The sequence below is a fragment of the Salvelinus sp. IW2-2015 genome, linkage group LG15, assembly GCF_002910315.2.
Source record: "Salvelinus sp. IW2-2015 linkage group LG15, ASM291031v2, whole genome shotgun sequence".
Lineage (NCBI taxonomy): Eukaryota > Metazoa > Chordata > Actinopteri > Salmoniformes > Salmonidae > Salvelinus > Salvelinus sp. IW2-2015.
Window position 1 is genome coordinate 26,034,878 of NC_036855.1, and position 7,500 is coordinate 26,042,377.

The window sequence follows — 7,500 nt, forward strand, 5'->3', positions numbered from 1 at the left end:
AAGGCAGGAGTGTAGGGGGGGTGGTGTGTGTCCTAAGACTGGGTAGTGTTGTTTTGATGATCTCTCTGACTGGGGAGGGATCCTGTCTGGAAGCGACACGTGAACTCTACGATAAGGTCGCCGGCTGTGTGGGCTTTAGGGAGGGGAGCCCCTCCCCCCTCACGTTACCATCCCCGGCTTGATGACCTATGGCAGGATAGCGGATGACGCGGTATCCAGGGTGGAATGTTCACGTACAGCCACACAGCGCCTGGGGAGGGGGATATGAGAGGGTTTACTACTGTATCATATGACACAAGCATGTTTAATGTAGACTGCTTCTTACAACAGTGATTCTCAATTCGTTCCTCTTGGCGTTGACCATAGTTTGTTCTACTCACACCCAATGATGACAAAATCATTGTTGTTAGTTGTTAAATAATTCAGTGATTAAGGATAGGTGAAAACGTTGTGTTCGGGAGCTATGGACTAGTAAACTAGTAATCTGTTCCAGTTTAGCAGTTCGAACACAGGTTCACTGGAGAACATTAGAGAACATGACTTGGCGCTCAGAGTGGAACAGAATGACATCATCATCTACACATGGATCACTCCTCTTTGACACTAAACATTTCCTGAACTTGGAAAGCCCAGTGTGTGTGCTTTGTGTGTGTAGAGGTTATAGTTGGGGGTTGTAGAGTGCACAGGAGGCTAATTTTAGGTGTGGTCTCATTTCTACAGCTAATGAAGGTAGACCGAATAAGCTGAGGTCGTGGTACACCAACACACACCACACAGACACACACACACACACACACACACACACACACACACACACACACACACACACACACACACACACACACACGGAGAGAGACTGAAACCTGGGTGTCCACTGATCTTAGGTCTGTTTTGCACCCTACAATTAAGTAAAAGTAAACTGATCCTAGATCTGCAACTCCTACCCAGAGCAGGCAGCACACCATACTAAACTCCAACCCTAACCTAGGGCCAGGGTTGGGTAGTAACTGAGTAATCAGAATACAAAAACAAAGTAACTAATCAGCTTGGATTAATTACAAAAATGTATAATCTGATTATACTTGCATTCTTAAAAACAACTGATTGCATTTGGGATTACTTCATCTAATCTCAAGAGACAACATTTGTAAAACTTTGCCAGCATTTGCCCACTTTCATTTAGCGCACCCTCAAGACTTCTCACACGCTCTTAAAGGTTCTATCGTTCTGCTGATCTCTCATCAAGGATGGATGGCTTCTTTAGTATTAAACTGGTTGAATGAATAGGTAAGTCTTGCAAAACATGTACACCTAGCCTTCTGGTCAGACCGTCGTCATAGAGTTCCTGCTTGCTGCGTTGCACTCTTTCTCGGTTGTGAGCTCTGTCCGTAGCAGTAGAGAAATGCTTTCTGATTGCGCAATATTTCAAGACACAATCCCAGAAAAACACTGAAGAGAATTGGGTCCCAGCGTTCTGTAGGTCTGAATTCTATTTATCAACTCTTACTATTGAACATAGGGCACTCACGTCGGCCATTCAAGGTGACCACATAGGCCTATATATTACATGTACTGGTGTAAATAATACGGCAGACTATCAGTAGTCTAACTATCAGTAGTCTAATATTAGGCTAGATTTATTGTTTGCAATCTAGCTAAAAACTTCCTCATTTGAGGAATTAGCCCCAAATGAATTTGTTTGTGATTTTTGTGCCCTAAAATAGTTACTTAATCTCTATTGAACAAAATAAATCAAAAAATGCTGGGACTGCATTTTGACAGTTGCTATATACTAGCAACAATTGCCTAATTGTCAAACTCAAAATTCGTGACAATTTAGGGTGTGCATCATAAAAATATCTGGAATTGTGCATTCAAATTAATTTATTGATCATATCATTTTATTCTAATACTTAATGAAGCAGGTTGAATTACTTAATAAGATGATTAGGCAACCCGTTTTTTCTACTGCGTGACCCCGCAACAAAATGTTGGTGCGACCATATCATGGCCTGGTCCCAACAACTGAAAATGTTGGTATGGAGCCGTGTGACTATGCTCTCACATATCAAACATATGAGTTGTAGGATCTTTATGCTCTCACATATCAAACATATGAGTTGTAGGATATTTATGTTCTCACATATCAAACATATGAGTTGTAGGATCTTTATGCTCTCACATATCAAACATATGAGTTGTAGGATCTTTATGCTCTCACAATAGTCCCCAATTTAGAAATACTAATGTTACTCAGTTAAATAATACTGTATTAGGTGAGCTTTTTTTATGTTTTAAAATATCTGGTAATCCCAAAGTAATCCAAAAGATTGCGTTACTCATTTTGTGTAATCCAAAGGATTACGTTACTGATTACTTTATTTTTCCATGTAACTGTAATCAGTAACACATTACATTTTTAAAGTACTCCGCCCAACACTATCTAGGGCTGGATTGAATCAGTAGCGCCGAAGATAAGCATGATTGAAATTTGAAGACAATGTTTCCGCGTTCACGGTGACTGCATTCTCGGTAAACGCTGCATATGTCGCCTCAATCAAAAATGACCTTTACATTTCAACCGCGCTACAAAAAATTATATTCTGCGCTATGGATTGAATCCAGCCCCTAGACAAGTTGCCATGACACTGGAGGCACACAGACAGCTGACATAAGGCCAGTCTAATGATGTAAGCCTCAGCTCAGACAAGGCAGCACCAGAATAATATATACCACTCCTGATAAATTCAAACTTTGATTAAGTGCAGTAGGCTTACAGTTTTCCAGTCCCAATTCAATAACATGAAACTATTTTGAATTGTATGTTCCAGTTTAGTGCTTACAAGTTGCCCAATCAGGTGTCAACAGTCCCAGTTAGAAGTTGCCTAATCCAGTGTTTACTAACCCCCGCGCCTCAACCCTCCCACCCGCCAAAATATAAGGCATCCAGAAACTATTGCCTAAGCGTTATCACATGCTATGTTGTCTTTGCCAATGCATATAGCATATTTCTCTGTAATATCAGAAGTCAAGTTCCTCTTAGAGTTAGCGATAGCCTTCTAAGTATGATTGTGTGTGTGTGTTCTTCCTTCCTGTTTTTCACACTGACGCTGAATGGCAAACTGTCCTGATTTAGAGAGAACAGCTGGAGAGACAGCAGGGCTTGAAGCCTGCAGTTACAGGTTAAGGCCACCGGCTCCAGTGATGACATAAAAGTCCAGACTCCAGATATCCTTGGTAGAGGTCATAGAATAGTTATAATGCAGAGGTAACAATTGTCTTTAGCAGACTAAAGAGCCTTCAGCTCTGCACTCGTAGCTCTCATTGGGCTTGTTATTGTTAGACCTAAAGCCCGTGTAAAACAGAGGGCCTAAAACCAGCCAGTGTAGCTAGCATAGGGTCTGACCCAGCTATTTTAGGGCCAAAACCCAGCCAGCATAGCTAACGGAGTGTATAAAAGCAGCCAGCCCGTCAACAGCGCCCAGTGCCAGACCTCTGTAATCATACCTTCCTGTTGGATGGAAGCAGAGCTCCCTGGCAGCTCCAGTTAAACTATATTTTTCAGATAATGGTTCAGATTACCCAAATCCCCAATACTCTCTCTCCCTTCAACATCTCCCCTTCCTCCCTCCTCGCCCCTCTCCGGTCTCTCTCGGTCTCTCTATGGCCTCTCTCTGGTCTTTCTCCGGTCTCTCTCTGGTCTCTCTCCGGTCTCTCTCCTTCACTGGATCTAAATGAGCATTTATTGTCTTTACTGGATATATTAGGGGCTTGATTCAATCCGTATCGCGGAAGTTCAGCACTATAGCACCAACAGTGCTAGGCAATGTTCCCGCGTGCGCAAAGACTGCGCTCACAGTAAACGATGCATATGTCGGTTCAATCAGAAATGACCTTTAAGTTTCAATCACTCGACAGCGCTGAACTTCCGCAATACGGATTGAATCAAGCCCTAGGTCTGCGTCCCTGATGGTACCCTATTCCCTATATAGTTAATGCATGAAGAGTAGTGCACTATCTCATAACTGCGTCCCTGATGGTACCCTACTCCCTACATAGTTAATGCATGAAGAGTAGTGCACTATCTCATAACTAAAAGATATTTCTATGGCAGTATATGACATTAAGATTGAACAGTTTATGACAGCAGTAAAACAGGCCTACTGGTTAATGAGCTTATCTGAGCACTGCGGTACGTGTATAATTAATACAGTATGTACTTAACAAGCTCCTGTTTAGGGTCTGCCAGTCCATTAATTTAGGCAGAAGATAAATGGCAGCTATATTGGAACTATAAAAGAGTGTTTCATTTCACAGGCTGGTCACAGCTGAGCTTGTGACCACACAGGAATAGAGGTGTAATTAAATGAACTGTCTGTCAGAGTACCACCCTCACACCACAATCCTCTCTCTCTTGCTCTCTCTCTTTTGCTCTCTCTCTCTCTGAGTCTCTGTCTCACTGTCTCTCTGTGTCTCTGTCTCTCTGTCTCTCTCTCTCTGATTCTCTCGGTCTTTCTCTCTCTCTCTCTATCTCTCTCTATCTCTGTGTCTCTGTCTGTCTGTCTGTCTGTCTGTCTGTCTGTCTGTCTGTCTGTCTGTCTGTCTGTCTGTCTGTCTGTCTGTCTGTCTGTCTGTCTGTCTGTCTGTCTGTCTCTCTCTCTCTGTATAAAAGAGAAAGAGAGCTGTCTAAGTGTATAAATCCTTTATTGTGTGTTTTTGCACTACATGGTGAGTACCATAACGATTGTTGTGCTCATTAAAAGAGCTATCATAAAGGAAGACATATGAGGCAGGACAGGGCAGAGTGTGAGTGGGCCTGTCACACAGGGACAATACATTCCCCCGTGCTCACTCACACTGCAGCGGCAGAGAGACATTCTGAAAAGCACTCAATCTGCCCACCCAGAGCTCAGCTCACTTCACAGATAGACTGGAGGGATGTGTTGAACAAGGTCATGTACTCAGAGGGACAGACTCTTTTAGGTGGAGTACCAATGTTTAACTGCACACACACACACATCTTCCACCACTGCCCACAGCCTAGTGCTAAAAACATGAACACCAGTGTACTGCTGTTAGAGGTGCCCGGGGCTCTGAGTCAGAGAGAGTAGGAAAGAGTGTGAGAGAGAGAGTAGGAGAGAGAGAGAGTAGGAGAGAGAGATGTGACTTTTGATGCTCTTCATTAGAACATCTCCACTTACTAAAATAATATTAACACACACACCCTTGTGAAAACCTAGAGGCAGATAGAGTTTGAGTCTCCTGTAGAGTAAAACATTTCAAATCTTGTCTGAACAGGTTAATACCACAGGCCTCCAGTTCTATGTGAGTGTTCTGTAGGGTATTTGTGGATAGAAGGAGAGAGAAAGAAAGTAAAAGAGCACTTTGTCACAGGCTGCTAGTTTTGTAATAAGGTATTTGTGGAGACAAAGGCTGTGTGAGAAAGACAGAGCGACAGACAGACCGACAGAAAGACAGAGCGACAGACAGACAGCTCCTACCTCCTTCAGACTGATATTGCCTGTGTAGATGATATTGGCGCCGTCCCTCCTAAAGTGGGCGTGTCCTTTGTCTCTGAGCACAAAGGCGATGTCTGCAGGAATGTTCTCTGGGGTCTCGTCCCCCTCCTTAGGGAAGGTGATCTTGGTGCCCTCCTTCCATCCCCTCTTTATCACGATGTTCAGGATCTTGTCCTCCGTCCGGCTGCTCCTGCCATCAGGGTTCAGCCTCCTCCTGGTGATCTTCATCCGCTTGGTGCAACCATGGAAGATCTCCTCCAGAGACACCTTCAGCTCGTGGACGACTGGGGGGTCCTGCTGCCTCCTGGACCCCCCCAAACGCTCCGATTGCACCCCCCTCCTCCTGCCCCCGCCATGGCCAGGGAAGCCGTTGACCCCCCCGGGGAAGCCGAAGTGTGTGAAAGAGGCGAAGGGGTCTTCCTCATCCAAGTCTGTTTCCATGTCATGGTCGTTGGGGACCTTGGAGTGGACGCCGTTGGAGCGGTTGTGGTGGTTGCGGTGCGGTCCGAAGAACATGTCGAAGGGGTTGGAGCCGCCAAAGAAGGATGCGAAGGTGGCGTGGGGGTCTCCATGGAAGGTGTAGTGGTATGACCCAGTAGGAACCCCAGACTGACCACTACTGCCCCCTGCCTTCAGACCTCACCAAGAGGGCACCGAAGATGAGAGCGGCTGTTGAGTTACACACCACACATCAAACACACAACACACACACACCACACCATCACACACCACACACAACACACCACCACACACACACAAAACACACACACCAACCACCACACACCACAACACCCACACACACACACACACACACACACACAGCGCAATCCTACTGTATAGCCTAATTCCCCTTCCGTACGCAGACAAGCGAGGAGAGTTAAATAGTTTTCAAGATCTCTTGTTTCACAGCCAGCACGTAGGAGGGAACGTTTGAACGGAGCGCGAAGCCTCAGCACAGACGGCCAATAGAGTACGCCAGTCCCAGCAAGCGAACCCACGTAGCGTGACGAAGAGTTCACCCACGGCGCATCCCGGTGAGGCGGAGGCGGCGGGGGACGACGGGGGGTCTACGCCAAGAGCCTTTTGCTGCTACAGAAACAGATGGTATATATCTACCCACAGCTACAACGACACACACACACAACACCACCTACACTGCCTATTCTTATCTACAGCCTACCGCCATGGATTCAGGGCCTATCTGCAGAGACGCAAACACACTGTCGGAAAGACCTGGCACACAGTATGATATAGGCTATCTATCAGTATGTGTCGATACTGTCAGAGCGGTAGGTGGCTATAGGTGAGGTAAGCTGGGATAAGCTAAATTAAAGAAAGCGAGTCTGCCTCAGTGTATCTCTCTCTCTCATGTGTGTATCTATCTATCTAGTCTATCACATTAACGAAATAAATATACTCATGACACTATATTATAATCACACCAGACACGCCACTGCCAGTAATATCTGGCTCAGCACCCTTCTTCTTTCTTCTATCCCTCCTTCCCCTAGCTGGTCATAGATGACCCTCTTCTTGGGGATCCACTCAGAACTTCGTTAGGCCTCAGCGATACTCTATTTGCACTTGGTCCTCTGCGTCTGGCCGTCTGCTGTTCTGTGTCTTCTGGGTGGAAACCTTACACAGTTGCCATGCGGCGATATGCCTTTTCTGCATCTCCTTCCTCATTAGAACCTCATATCCTCACTGCTTATAGTAGTCCTTCCACCATGGCAACGACCTTTCTGTGGACCCCCAACACCCACCCTGGCACTCTGGATGGCTTAGATGGGAGAGAAAGGTTACTGTTAGGCATTACTTCCTGGGCCTGAAAAAAACATATCCACCACACGCCTCGTCTGGTTAGGCACAACACACAACATCACACACACACCCATCGACACACACAACACACATCGGCACTACGCACACGCACCACGCACAGGGCGCAACACGCACACGCACAGCACACACACACACACAC

At 45.7% G+C, this 7,500-nt stretch overlaps 1 pseudogene; it reads right to left on the reverse strand.

The window, feature by feature from the left end:
- Nucleotides 1–164: 164 nt before the first annotated feature.
- Nucleotides 165–6,705, reverse strand: LOC111974339 (dnaJ homolog subfamily B member 5-like; annotated as a pseudogene).
- Nucleotides 6,706–7,500: the final 795 nt, after the last annotated feature.